The sequence below is a fragment of the Arvicanthis niloticus genome, chromosome 11 (assembly GCF_011762505.2).
Source record: "Arvicanthis niloticus isolate mArvNil1 chromosome 11, mArvNil1.pat.X, whole genome shotgun sequence".
Lineage (NCBI taxonomy): Eukaryota > Metazoa > Chordata > Mammalia > Rodentia > Muridae > Arvicanthis > Arvicanthis niloticus.
The window spans coordinates 51,032,147-51,047,865 of record NC_047668.1 but is presented as its reverse complement, the minus strand read 5'-3'; the positions used below and the strand labels follow the sequence as shown (position 1 = coordinate 51,047,865).

General features: G+C 40.7%; 1 long non-coding RNA gene across 1 annotated transcript in view; it reads right to left on the bottom strand.

The window, feature by feature from the left end:
* Positions 1 to 5,361: 5,361 nt before the first annotated feature.
* The window catches only part of LOC143443971 (uncharacterized), an 83,537-nt gene continuing 73,179 nt past the window's right edge, over positions 5,362 to 15,719 (bottom strand). The window contains exon 3 of the long non-coding RNA XR_013113429.1: positions 5,362 to 7,605. This is a non-coding gene — a long non-coding RNA (uncharacterized LOC143443971). The remainder of the gene's footprint in view (positions 7,606 to 15,719) is intronic.

Sequence of the window (15,719 nt, the reverse complement as noted above, 5' to 3'; positions counted from 1 at the left end):
GGACAGTAACTGAGTTATAAGATAATTATTCCTCTTCAATGGCTCTCACCATGACAACTCAGTCCTGAAATTCAACTATTATTCAGCTCAAATTATTGTCAAAGTTTAAAGCCTGGATTTTATTGACCTCCTTTTGATGTCTATGACATATAATCATCTGGGTATATGAAACCAGATTGTTAACAGCAAGAACAGCTCAAAAAAGTTCTTACTGTATATACCTGGACATTTCTTTTGTTAAGTCTGTGTGAAGAGTCAGCCTCTGGGCTCTGCCATACACACACATCTACTCTGGGGCTGAAATTGAACATGGCATTCCTATCTCCTTTGCTATCAAGCTGCAAGTTTTTCAGAGACTGAGTAGTCTACTTTGTTTTATAGTCAACATAAGCTGTCTTGGGACTTAAATTTCAAATCCCTGCTCTATTGTTATAAGATTTAGACAGCAAGAAGTGGGGGTAGGGGAAGAAGAAGAAAGAGAAATGAAAAGAAAGGAGGATGAAGAAGCAAGAGGAGAGAATAGAAGAGAAAGAGAATAAGGTGGAAATAGAGAACAGAAAAATAGACTTGGATGGAAGAAAGCATTAGATTTTAGTGGAAACAACCTTAGATAAATCCCCCGTTGCCATAGGTTGGATATGCAAATATTCTATTCATTCAACCCATTGTCTGATTTTGAACCATCTGTAGAAAGAATAGTAAGACTGGTATTATTTTTAAATGTCAAGTCCAAAGGAAACATTATTCCTCTTTAATAGAACTAGTCAGCTACGTTTAGCTAGACTATTCATCCTGGTAGTATTGCTTTAACAAAATCTCATAGACTGGGTGATGTAAGAATATAATTATATCTGGTCATAGTTCTAGAGATTAGAAGACTAAGATCCAGATATTGTCAGTTAGTTTTATCCAAGGTCTCTATCCTTCGTTTTCAAATGGCTATCCTACCATGTGTCCTCAATTTGTTGCCCCACTGGGCTCTGTTATAATGTTCTCTTCATATATACACACCAGTCATTGCAGCTTAAGGACCACCTAGAGACTTCATCTTATTTTAATTACCTCCTTAAAGACATTAATTCCAAATGGAGTTACATTCTGTGTTATGATGCTTTAATATGTGAGTGCAATGATAGAAATATATCTTAATCCATAAGGGCCAGTAAAACACAGAGGGGTTTTGTTTGTTTGCTTATTTCATTCTATTTCAATTAGATACTATTTATCATACAAAAACATATAGATTGCATCTTGTCTTTAATACATTTATAGACTCTTTGGTGAAACTAAATCTACACACAAAGATTAATAGACTTCAAATGTGTGGTGAGGATTTTGACTTTTCCCTGGCAATTTTTCCCTCTGCCTCTGCCTCTGCCCTCAGGGAGTTAATTGTCTAGAAAGGACATCCCTTAATTTTCTGCTTAAACCCTGTATGATTGACTGGCTTTTTTTTTTTGTCAGTTACTTTAGGTTACATGAAACAATCACTATAAAGACTTAGAGGGAGCTAGTTCTGAGTCATTGAGAAAAGACGGAAGAATCAAAAAAGTGTTGTTGAGGAAAGAGATGTATGGATGCCATTAGTCAAAGAAAGGTCAAATCAAGACTTAGTTGAGGAACTCTGTGGAAATAATAAGTAGCATGTATCACATGTTCAGAATGCTGTCTTTAGAGCTGTCATGGTTTGGCTCTTTAGGAACACAAGTTTAGGGAGCAGAAGCAAAATCCTTAGTTATAGACACACAAACATGTAGCAGGATATGGTTGAAGAGGAGACTATAGGCAAGGATGGAGAGTGAGAGAAAATAATGGTGACTGGAGGAATCTCCATATTTAAGGGTCAAGAAGTGGAAGAGAAATAAGGGAAGGGACAACACAGTGGAGCTATAGAAACACAGAGCAAGAATAAAATCACAGTAGGTACAAGGTGAAGGGATATAAAGCCCACAGAGTAATCCCCATGAAGCAGGTAAACTATAGACTACAGTCAATAGAGTTAGATGTCGCCTAGACATAAAGTGTTGCAGAAAGTCTCACAAGATCCAGAATAGACTAAGATGTCATTGTTGTTGAACAAGTAGTTATTATTATCAGAGAAATAACTAGGCAAGAAATTATACTAGAAAGTAAGAAGCAAAGGCTCTAGAAACAGGGAAGTAGCCAGGCTGTGTTTTAATAATGAATACTGAATCAGAAGAGAGTGAAAAAGCAAGGTCTATGCAAGAAATATTAAACGTATGACTTCACTCAGTCCTCCCCACCAACTACCTAGGACCTTATTTGTTCATGAGAAAAACAGAGCTCAGAGTGTTATTCAGGATTGAAAAACAAAGGTAAATAGACAAGAATAAGACAGGATTGAGCAATAGTTACCAATGCTTATATTCTATTTTTTTGATACTGTTGGAGTTTTGAGAACCAGGAGGACAGGATAATTAAGAGTATTGAATCAGAACCATCTAAGAGTTGTAAGATGTCACTTCACAGAACAGCAACAAAGAGACTGTATACAACAGAAAGAATTTTATCAGTCTTCGCAGAGAATGTGAAAGTTCTTGGCAACTTGTGATTGTCTAACCTGACATGTTAGACAGTAAAGGGAGGGTACCACTACCAAGGCCAGTGGAAAAGGTGGCCCTAGGCCTCATGATGTGTGCTGTCTGATGCTCTGGGGATAAAGACCTTTCCGTGTGATTCCCTTGTCCTGGTTTAGCATTTGATGGAGCAGATCCACATTCTATATGTACTCCATGCCCTCCTGTCCCTGCCTAGCAAGCAGCATGGAGCAATTAAAGAGTGGGCTCTGAGCCAGACCACCTGCATGTCAGGCTCAGTTCAGAAACTCACCTGCTATGCGACTTGTAGCATTAGGAGACTCAATTAACCTCTCTGTGTCTCCATCTCTGTACTTCCTTACCTGGTGGGGATCATTCTGTGCAATAAAGTTGTCATGAGAACTAAATCTCTAGATGCTTGCAAAGGCCTTGTGCATATGTTAAATCACTTAGAGACTAAGTGATTCCTTCAGTTTTTATATTTGCCAATTGGCAGAATATTTAAAAAGCATGTGCTTTTTTAACTAATAATTTTGGCGTGTCTTGTTAAATTCCCATAGAATTATGTTTGGAGGGAGACAATAGAGAGGTGTGTGTATGTATGTATGTATGTATGTATGTATGTGTGTGTGTGAGAGAGAGAGACAGAGAGAGAGACAGAGAGAGAGAGAGAGAGAGAGAGAGAGAGAGAGAGAGAGAGAAGCACATGCACATACATGTGCATGTTCATGTGGAAGGGGGTTATGTGTCCCCATGTGTAGACCAGAAGACTTCAGGTATTGTTCCATAGTGAAACATCTATATAGTTTTTTGTTTGTTTTGTTGGTTAGACTGTTTTGTTTCTGCTTTGTTTTGAGATAGAGTCTGTCTCAGAGCTCTACAGCTCACCCATTTGTCAGGCTGGCTGACCAGAGCGTCCCAGAGGTCCTCGGTTTCCATCAGGCCAGGATGATAAATTCATATAACCATGCCCAGTTTTGTACATGGCTTCAGGGGATTGAAGTCAGGTCCTTTTACTTGGATAGCAGTGGACCAAGTCATCTTCCCAGCTCAAGTAAGAGATTTGTATCCATACTTTTTGTATGAAATAAAGGAAATGAGGGGTCATAGGGGTTAGTGATATTCACTTAGATAAGCCAAGCAAATAATTGGAGGAACTGGGCAGGGAGGCCTCCTGCTTTCTCTTTTAGAGTATGTCAGCCCAGAATACATCAGCCCAGAGGGATTGCTCCACAGCCTCCCCACTGCTTCCTTCTGCTATCTTACTTGTTCTGCTGCAATTAAGTTCTGGCACTAACCAACCAGAGTCAGAACAGACCACACAGGTTAAAGAGATCAACACACAACAGTGCCCTCACTTCACACCAGCTGGCTTCCACATCCTAAAGACTTCACAATTTACTAGAATGACTTACAGAGCTCTTGCAATTATATTTTCGTTTTCTAATCCCATTTTAGACTTTTGACCTCCACAACTACAAGAGAACAGATTAAGGTTCATTGTGTTTCTAATAATTTGTTACGGTAGCCATAATCAACAAATATAAATAGTATGATGCAATAGCTTGGAATTCGGGAAACCTATAGAGACAGACTGCCTAAGTTTGAGTTCTAATTTATTCACCGACTAGAGTTGCCACACTCAGTGGCTGTGCATTTTGACCAAACAACTCATTCCTCTTGTTCCTACTACATTACACGGGCATGTTCTAAAGGCTGAATTTTGGATGTAAAATGCATAGAACAGTAAATAAGATTTGGAGATATTATTTTTGACAAGCAATGTCTGAAACAGATGAAACTACTTAAGCACAACACTAATACAATTATACCGACTCTCCTTGGGTATTCTGGTCTTGACTAATATGTTTGCCTTTTTTGGCAGATTAAACTATTGTGAGGTTGTCGTCTATATTCTGGGTTTATTTAAAATCAGCCAAGTTACCTTCCCTCCCTTCCTCAGCAAGTTGGTAATGGGTGAAATCTCGGTTCTTGGAGACTGACACCTAGCTGGACTTCATCTCTCAGAGAAAAAGCACTTTTCCTACCTTCATCGTTTACACTGTACTGCTTTTTATTAAACCATGTTGAGCTGTTACCTGCATGGCCTGAAGGTTCAGGGTCATGTTCTGTTGGTCTTGAGAATCTCTTGGTGTTACACAGTATGCTTTGTTTTCTCTGGTATGCTCAAATGAAACAGTTTCGGGGTGCAGTGAGATTCTGGACAGAAAAGTGCCTTAAACATCACCCTGATCTTGTTCAACCGTCTCATTTTAAAGTGAAGACTATAAAGATGCTGGAACAAAATAGACTCATTTTAAGTCATAACATTAGCTCTGACCTAATTCAAACAAGCATTAGATTAATCTTCCCTTTATTATTTACCCCTAGTATATCTTGGCAAAAAAGCATCACTCAGCCTTCTGAAGGAATGTCCTAATGGGTAATATTTAGTCTCTTATTCCCATTCTGTTGACCTATGGAGACATCGGTGCAGGCACAGAGTCTTGACAGTCAAGCCTAATATTCAGTCTCCCAAGCCATGAATGATGTAAAGTGACAGGTTGATTTGGGGGCCAACATGAGACCAAAGACAAGTGAGGATTTCAATATTTTATAGTAGACATTTAACTAGTATTGAGTGAATGCCAACCTTTACAATGTTGTGAAATTGGATTTTGATCATGGGACTCATTTCAGAGTCAGCTGCTACACAACCCGCTATTGTGGCTCAGTGATAGCAGATGTTGCTGCCATACCCTACTCTGAGTCTGAGCAAGCTTCAGGTAGCATGGAAAGAGGTTAGAGTGGGTTCAACAGTAAATCTTCTGTTATTGCGGGTAGGAATGACCATGCAACTGCTGCTTACCCCAACCGCTCACTCTTGTGAAGAAACGGAGGCATGAAGAGGTAAGGTCTGACACCTCTCTCTCCAAGTCCTTCCTATGGTGTGTGGGTTGAAGATGAAGCAGGCTGTTGTGGAAACAAGGTCTTTCTGAATTAGGTTTCCACATTTTTCTCCCAACATTCCTTCTGCCACTTCTTCTAAATCATCCTAAATATCTGAACATTCGAAGACTTCTCAGAAATATCTCATACTTTTTGGTCATCACAACTATCTGAGATGTTTGTTATAGTATATAGCTTTATATTATTATTATTATTATTCATAATTTTAAATGTTTTAGGCCATGGTTATTACCACATGACTTTAATGGAGATACAAGGCATGTTTACCTCCTGAACAGGAAGAAGAAGAGAAGGAAAAAGAATAATCACACTATGCCCTTTGAGGTTATCTACTAAACCAAGCATCACTGTTTCTATTACCTCACAGAAACATACTGAGCTGAGCAAGTCTCTAATCTGAGTACTTTTGAATACAGTATACCATAGCAAGATCAGTATACTGAGAGGGGCGCACAGAGTATTTACATCTAGATCTTTTATTTTCCCAGGACAAGTCTTAATCAGTCAATTATTCTTAAATCACCTGCTACTGGCAGCCTCCCTCTACCCTTCTGCTGTTGCCCTCTTCCCCTTCCATCCCCGCTCCCCTTCCATTCCTGCCTCCTGCTCTTTCTCCTTCACCCCTGCACTGGGATAATTGTTCCTCAGGTCTAGCTCCCCCTACTGGCTGCAGCCTGTTTTGGGTCTTTGTTTCTCTTCTCTTCAAGCTTCACCAGTCTCCTGTTTGTTGCCTGGCTGTTTTTTACATCTCCCCATTTATTTCTTTCTGGATCTATCTCCAAATTCACTTGCCTACCAAGAAGTTAAAAGCTCACATTTTTTTTGTTATTAGTACAAACAACCCAAACTAAAGCAGCACAAATCCTGCAGATTATCCAGGTAAGATGCCCAGCACGCATACCATATAAAAGACATATTTGGACATTTCCATCCTTCTGATGGCTGATGTAAAAGAGGCTAGACTCAGACCAGTTCTAATCTGACCAAAGTAATGGCTTGAGGGCCCTAACAGTGCCTTGGCTGCACTGCAGTCTTCTGCACACTCAGGAAATTCAACAGAGCCCACAGTGTTCAGCAATCGCCTTCTTCATTTTAAGCAGGGAATTAAGAGATTTCATGTGGCTAAAACACTTTTGTAAATGGGATCTTGAATGACACAATTTACATCAACTGAAAACTGCTTTGATTTCCATTTCCAAAGGCACAGGCATTGGGAAGGAGGAAGAGACAGCTAGCCAAGGTCCTCTCAGAGCTGATTGACAACTGTGGCTGTATCTAAAGACAGGCAGGCATTGTGGGCAGAGAGCTGGGTGCTGGACCTCATTGATTTTCCTAATAGGTCATTCCCACCTGAGCACATTGTTGGTTCTCTTATGAATATGCAGGCCCAGGGCTAAAGGGACACCTGCATCATATTTCAGAAAGCACTACCTGACTCCATATAAGCATATGATTTTGCTTAAAACCTGATAATTCACTGAGCTGACATCTTTTAGCAGCCCTGCCATCAATGCTTCTCAGAGAACACTGCTGCAATTGAACTAGAAAATTAGAGCTCTTAGCTGGTCTCCCCGGAGGTGCATATGTAAAACAGAATAATAAATGATTGTCATTTCAGTTCAGAACATAGAATTAATCATAGCCAAAGAGGGAGTCCTGAGTCCTTCAGGAAGGGCCATCAAGGGTCACTGGTCACCATCATTTGCCAGCGATGAAAACGAAGGTCTCTGCTGTTCCCTTAAAGCATTTGTGTGGTATGGTTGTTGCTGCCACAGGACCTGCAGAGACCCCACCAACAGGAAAATTATTCCCCAGTACAGTTTCTCTTCTGTCTGTTGAAAAATTCAAAAGCCCAGCCTCGGGCAGTGGAAATACAATCCAATCAGGCGCTTGCTGAACACTTGTTCTTTCCAAGCAGAAGGAAACCAAAAGAGGAGTCTTAGAAACCCATGGGGGGAGTCACATCCGACGAAGCAGACGACTGTGAGGCTTCCTGGAGCTTCTTTGCCACTAGAACACTTGAGTCAGTAATAGATCATCAGTGCAGGTTCTTTAAGCCAAGGCAATGCAACAGACACTGGGAACAAGAATGAGAAGACACTTTGGCAGTCTGTTGGAGTGCACACCTACAGACATGTCACCATGAGTTAGATACTGTTCATGTAAAAGCAACTAAAGCCTCTTAGTGAATGTGGGGTTCTCAGCATCAGCTGGATAAAACACAGCATTCGGGCTCTGTCTGGATGAGAAAGAAAACCTTCATACCCTTCAGCTATTCCTATTTACAGTGAATTGCTATCATTTGATCCAGGTTTAGGGCACTGTGTCCTGTTCTTAAAAGGCATTTTAGAGCTCTCTAGTTAAATGATTCCTTATCAAAGAAGGAGACAGATTTTGTTTTTCCTCTAATTAATGTATATGCAATGTAAAGACAGGTCCCCCTAGTCCCATGATTTCTGTTCAGTATAAATGATCTGAACACATAGTGTCTATACACAGAAGGCTGTCCTCTATCACTTAGTGTCACAGAGTAGAAGTGTCCACTGCTGCCTAGTGTATAAAGAATGGCTTCTAAATGGAGAGACTTGACCTCCAGCAACCGCTTATGAGAGGAGAAATGAGGTAGGAGGCACTCTACAGAAGGAAGGTCCTAAATGAAAACATGTAGAGTACCCTCAGAGTCAAGGGCAGTATATATATATATAAATGTGCATATATACATTTATAGAGAGATACACAGAGATAGAGAGATACTGAAAGAGACAGAGGCAGGGAAAGAGAGCCAGGGAGAGCTAGACAAAAAGGACAAAGACAGAGAGAAAGACAGACAGAGAGAGAGAGAGAGAGAGAGAGAGAGAGAGAGAGAGAGAGAATCATAGGCTGGTAGGTAATAATACCCATAGCTCTCACCTTTGGCCCCTCCTCAAGGATCACTGTTTTGTCCCTTCCCTAGGGCATGCTCTCATTTCAGAACCAGACTTGTCCCATACTAAACCTTGATTCCCATGCCCTGCCCCTGCCCCAGGATCTACCCAGGCCACCCCATCCCCTCATCTTCTCACAGTTTTATACCCTCAGTTCTACTACACTTTGAATCACTAAAACTTCCTACACTCCTCACAAGCCATCACAGCTCCACTCCTCCCTTGAAGCTTAGAATCCTGAGTTAGGGAGACATGCTGTAGAATTTTTTATAGCACAGAAAGTCATCCAAAGGCTTCTTAGGTCTCTTCTTCCCCAATCCAATGCCTCTCCCATTTAAACAAAATGTTACAAAGGTTTAACTGGATAAAAAGGCAATATAAGAAAAGATGACAGAACTGCTCTGACCTGGGGGAAAGAGTCCTTGAGAAAAGAAGGTGGCAGCAATGGTTGCTTTTGTCAACTGGACAGGATCTAGAATCAACCTAGGGGGTGCAGCTCTAGACATGCTTGTGATTGCATTTCCAGAGAGGATTGACTTATGGGAAAAACCCAAGCTCAGAGTGGAGAGCACAAGCCCAGAGTTAAAGTGGTACAAGGAAAATGTAGAGTTGTCTGCCTGCCTCTGTGTTGTCCTAGATAAGTATTTTCCTTTCGGCTGCTGCTGTCTGCTGACATCAGATTCCAGTTCCTGATCATTCTTATGTGAACCAAGCACCAGACTCTCTAGGAATCTTCGGGCCTCTGGTACTGATGTAAGGTTGCTAAAGCATTTGGCTCAATGAACTGAGCAGCTTCCAGTTCTCTGTCCTCTACCCTCTCCAGCACTTGTAGTCATTGTTGGGCTACCAGCTTCTGTCATTTAAGCCAGTAAGTTCCTTTTTTTTTTTTTTTTTTTTCAACATATGTAGGAGGCAAGCAACACCCCAGTTGTTTCTGTTCCTTTACAGTGCCCCATTAAATGCTGTGACCCTGCCCGGATCTATCCACAAAGGGAAATGGCTCTAGGCTCATCAGTTGTTTGTCATTAGACATGTTCAGCAGAAGTAGTACAAACTGGTGGGTAGAGGTTTGAATATAGCTCAATGAAGACAGTGTGCTCAAAATCTTATAAAGCTTTGATGCTGTTCACAGGCCAGGACTGACAAAATCATGTAATTCTATGATCAGATAGATCTTTGTTAAAATTCTGTCTCCATCCTCTCTGAGCTTAGTGACAATGGAGAATGAATGAACTTTCCCTTTGCCCCTAATTTCCCTTCTATAAAATTAATAATAATAATAATAATAATAAATAATCTTATAAAGTTACTTTCATGAGGAAAAAACTAATATAACTTCTCTGACTAATGAGAAAGTCTAGTGGATTATTTTAATCAATGTATTATATTCATCAGCTAAGGTCTTTAATTATACATTCAAGGCTATATCCTATCTTAAATTTTTTTAAGTATCTACGTATTTTAGGGAAGACCAAGTGTGAGTGCCTCAGTCCTACTTAGAAGTAGTAACAAAATATTCAAGGAAGCAAATATGGAGACAAAGTGTGAGACAGAAAATGAAGGAGGGGCCGTCTGGAGACTGCCCCACCTGGGTATCCATCCCATGTGCAGTTACCAAAGGTAGACGCTGGTATGGATGTCAGGAAGTGCATGCTGACAGAAGCCTGATATACCTGTCTCCTTAGAGGTTTGCCAGAGTTTGACATATTCAGAGGCGGATGCTCACAGCTAACCATTGAACTGATCAAGGGGTTCCCAATGGAGGAGTTAAAGAGAATACTGAAGAAGCTGAAAGGGTTTGTGGCCCCATGAGGAGAGCAACAATACCAACCAACCAGAGCTCCCCAGGGTCTAAACCACCAGCCTGGGAGCACATAGAGAGGGACCCATGGCTCCAGCTGTATATATAGGGGATGATGGCCTTGTCGGGCATAGGTGGGAAAGGAAATCCTTGGTCCCATGAAGGCTAGACACCAAGTGTGGGGGGGGATTCGAGGGTGGGGAGGTGGGAGTGGGGGGTAGGTGGGGGCACATCCTCATAGAAGCAGGAGGAGGGGGGAATGGGATAGGGGGTTGCTGGGGGGCATGGAATGGGGTAAGGGGATAAAATCTGAAATGTAAATATAATATCCAATAAAAAAGTGAAAAAAATAAAGTATCTAATTTCTAAAGTTTAGACTTGAAGTTCTATCAGTGACAATAAAAAGAATAATGGCTGGCAATGACAAGACAGTATAGACAAATTAATTATGATAATATATTATTAACAAAAAAATAACAACAGTAGGAATGTCAGAAGAATATGCTGGTCAGGGAAAGAGGAAGAGACAGAAAAGAAGTCCCTGAAACTGTGTGTTTGTCAAGTGCCCCTGGCACAATGAGAACCAAAGGAAATCCAGTATTTATATCATGAAACCACAGTAACTTCACTAATCTCCCCCTGCTTGTGTGTCTGTTATCAAAGTTACTCATCTAGCTTATAGGTTGATAACAGTAGCATGCTGACATGTTTGCTGATCTTAACTCCTTGGTATGAAGTATAGTTCATGAGCAATGCAAACACAAAGCACATGTTCATTTTCCCGTAATCCTGAATTCATCACAACAGACACTTCTTGCATATATCACCATCTCTTAAACACTTAATCTTTCAATACAGTATGCAGGCTTGAGTCACCATCAATACACAGAATAAAATACCTACAACCTAATGCATGCTTTGCAATACATGATTATGAATCTTATCTAAAAGCAGACATTTGTGCATTCATAAAATGAGCAAAACACGACTCGGAAGCATATTTTAAAAGCTGTATATATCTCAAAAACAATGCAAAGTTCAAACTTTATTCTCCCTGAACTCAGTTCAATATCAAGAAATGTCATGCTAAGAGAGTCTAATTTTAGAACGTTTCCATCCCAGGGGGGAAGCAGGGCCGGTCTACAAAGAAGCACAGTATGTTTTCTACTCCAGTGTTCACTGCTGCCAACTGACAGCAGCATGTTGGGGTTTAAGGAGTGTAATATAGAAAGAGAACATGCAAACAATTGTATCCAAGGGTTTCTTCAAACCAACACTATGTCACCTGCAGCTCTTCTCTCCAGGGAGGCAAGGAGGCAGCAGATGCTCTCAACCAAAGCACTAACAATGGAGCTGGCTGTTTAAACCCCTGTTTTCATACCTCCCTATCTCCAGAGGGCAAGCTTTTCCTAAGGGAGGAACCCAATCTCTCCTTAATACACCCAGTGCTTTATGCAGGAAATCAACACTTTGCAAAGGGGCATCATTCTACAATGTGTGGTGCTTCAGGCAGGAATAACTCACTAGTAAACCAGAGAAAAGCTATTGACCACCTCTGGGAGAATTTTGGACAGCCCACTTAGAATATATCAACTACAAATATTCATTAAACACCTACTGTCTAGAACAGAGCTCTGAAGCATAGGGAGCGAGAGACCTGGAGTAACCACTGCCCACAGGGAACTCACAAACTAGTACCTGATGGATGCTTTCTCTTTAAAATTATATGATCAAAGAGAATTTCTAGGTATTATGTCAAGTGTGCTGAGTAATTGCACCTGTCCAAGCTCAATAGACCTTTCCGTTAGCCACTTCTGCAGGAAAAATAAATAAATAAATGCTAACAATCACCATTTATTAAGCATCTGCCACCCTGGTTCCTGGAAGAAAGTATCTTGGCAGCATTTAAATTAAATTCTTCTGTTTCTTCAGTGGTTTGTGGTTATTGGGAGATTTCACTATCTTTTTCTTGGAAAATCTTCATCTCCTTAAAGGATAAGGCAAGAGGTCTAAAGTAGGTCTCCACTGCTCCAGTCAGCCTAAGTGAGGCAGGGGCTGTGTCCTCAGACATGCCTCCCAGAGGGGTTAAACGATTCACGTAAGCTCTGTATCTCATGTCTGATTTTCAGGTTTTCCATAACCCTCCTGCCACTGTTAGGTTGGAATAGGCTCCAAACACAATTGTGGCCAAACAATCTTCTCAGGGACAGAGATCAGATTTTGAAGAAGACTCCAATGCTTGCTTACCGATTTGCTTAGCATGTCTTCTGCTAGGCTAGACTCATTAGCCACTGTGAGGCATGAACTATCTATCATATAGTAGGATGCCTCCCTTTTCCTTATATGCATTAAAAGAGACCCATCATCTACAAAGTCCCTGTCCCAGGTACTGAAAGAAATATTTCTATGGCACCCCCCAAAATGTTATACACTGGGGCCCTTGCAGCGCTACTTTGCTTTGGATCTGATAATTAAATGTTCTCTCAATCCATTCTTTGCACCCATGGTCCAGCCATTAAGTTTTGCCTCTGCATTGACCTGCTTAAACACTCTTCCTGGTGTAATAAAATTCAGTAGATACAGAATACACTTTAAATGTCACATTATGCACTATTTAGGAATTGTCTTTTACATTTAAAATTGAAAAGGGACCTTTAAAATATTACTAGTTTAACTTCTGGTTTCACTAGTGAGAAATTCTGCCACCATGTTTGTCAGGTCACACACACACACACACACACACACACACACACACACACGTCCTAATCTAAGGCCCTTTCTACTATGTCTACTATGAAATCAAATGGTCTCTCATGATCTGGCAAAAACAATGAGAATAACAGAAAGAAAAAAAGTTGTTTCTAATACAAGCATATACATTTAGGAATTAGAGACTTGGAAAAATATCCAGGCTACTGCCTCCTACTGTTTCTGCACAGCACTGGTGTCTCCTCTTTTTCTTTACAAAGGACACATGAATTGCCTGTGTCAAAACCCTGGAAACAAGAGAAGCTTGTGCAAATGTGGCCCACAGCTCTGGAAGAAGCAACTGCTGGTCATAGAGAGAAACAGAAAACTATATGTGGATTTATTTATTAAAACCATGGCCTGGAGGAACGTACATAGTAACTCTGTAAGACATGGGGATTGTTGAGCTTCTAGGCAATTAACCAAGTAAAACAAGTCTTCCTTATTCTCTTCTCACACACAAATAACTGCTTGGGTCCAAGTTGTTGGACAAATTCTTCTACGTTCAAGAAAATTTGAGGCCACAATATAGCTGCTTATATTCTAATCATCGCTCTTCAACAATGTGAAAGAGCTGGGAAACAGGCCAGGGATGTTGAGTGGGAGAAAACATTTCCCCTACACACTCACCCACACACAGACGCTATTCTTCTACCAAGCTAGATAGAAATGAGTAGACACACACACACTTGATCACAGCCAAAATGTCCAGACGTGATTAGAGCCTGAACACAAGCTAGCTCAGACTCATCCAGACTGAGTGGCTAGTATCTTCTAATAGGTTCAGAGAAGATATATTGCTATTGATCAAAGACAAAAGATAGTTTCTCTCATAAATTTGCCAGGTGGAAAGTTTTATAGGAAGTTATAATAATAAGTCATTCACTGAGTCTTTTCTACATTCAGGCTTGGTATTCTGAACAGAAGATGTGTAGGTGATTAAGACAAAGTGCTTGCCTTCAGGGAGCTAGTAATCTATCGTGGAGACAAACCTAATAAGTCACTTGCATAAGATACACAAAGTGCTATGACAAAGGAACAAAAGACACTTAGGAACAGTGAGGAGTTCATGTCAGTAGTAAGAATGACAGAGGAGATTTCTGAACTGTGCTTTGTAAAGGAAAGGGGTATTCAACAAGCAGGGATATATGTGTGCTCTTAGGGGCGGGTTCAACAATGAGAAAAGCACATGGAAGAGCAGACATCTTGCAGGGGTGATTTTTTTATGTGCTAGTCTAGAGAGTTCAGTCCTTTGAACAAACAACAGCATATATGCTATGTCAAGATAGTTCACAGATGTGATTGGCAGCTATAATTTGATTTTGTTTTCATTGTTGTAACAAAAGTCTCTGTAAAAGTAACTTGTATAAAGAAAGATTTTGGCTCACATTTTAGAAAGGTACAAGCCATTATGGTGGAGAAGGCATGATGGAGGTCATACTACAGAAGCATGTAGCTGGGACTACTCATATCAACATAGACCAAGCAAGATCCGGAGGGTAGATAGGAAGCAAAGCCAGCCTATACACAACCACTAGTGACCCTCTAACTCCAGTGATTCTGCACTTCCTGCAGGTTCCAAAATCTTCCCAAAGAGCCCCATCTGTTCAAACACATGAGCCTCTTGGAAGCAGTTCACATTCCAACCACAAAAAGATGACTTTAAATGGCCTAAGTTAAAGAGATCACTTTCCACACTTATCAGTTGAAGGCTTTCAGAGTAAAAGTGGAGATTTCCTGGAGAAGAATAAAATTGGCTTCAAGACTATATCCCAGGCATCCTACTTGAGTTTTCTCATTCAGTAGGCACTCTGCAGAGTTCAGACTTGCCACCTGCCATACCAAATCAGCCAGTGACTTAACTAAGACAGCTCCTCAATCATACTGTTCCTCTTAAGGATGCTAAGAGACACACAATATACCTGGACATAAAGACACCTACATGTACTAGTAATAGGAGGTGTATCCCATAGGAAACTGACATCAATGTAAACAACTTTGTGCATCAAGCCCAGCAAAGCGAATGGCAGTCTACAAGTAAGCAAAAATACCGGAAGACTTTAGGTAAAGACTGGCACACATATTAGAAAACTCTCTGTGAACCTTCCAAATAAAGGACAGATTGAGTCTTGCAGAATTGTTGGCAGTGAAAAATAGCTTCATAGAAACTATTGTTTGTGCCATTTTCTTTGAGGCAGATAAACTAGGGAGTAGCTTGTTAACCTGGGACTCCACTTGGTTTGGGCTATATGCACACCTCTTTTCTAACAATGCACCTAGCAACATAACTCCCCCATCTGCATCATACTGCAGAAACATCTCACCGTGAACAACAAAATAAGCTTCTCTGCCCCTAACAGCCCTATACAGCTTCTCTTTCGTGCACAGATTCTATTCAAGTATACTTTCAGATACAGGTGGAAATGGAAGGCAGTGTGGCAGTCTTGTCTACGTTGGCTTTTAGCACATGTGTAATAAGACAAATTGCGTCTCCTGAGTAAACTTTCAGGGAAAATTCTTTGTATATCATACTCCCTGCCTATGCATAATTTGGTATGAGTATCATAAGCATCAGATGCATCATGAGGAGGAACCTGCACAAGAAAGGAAAACCCAAACCTGCCAATCAAAATAGTGACCACCCTCCACTTTTGCTACACCCCTAGAAAACAACTCTTCCTTTTCTTGGCCCCATAAAAGAATTTCTAGGCAACGAGC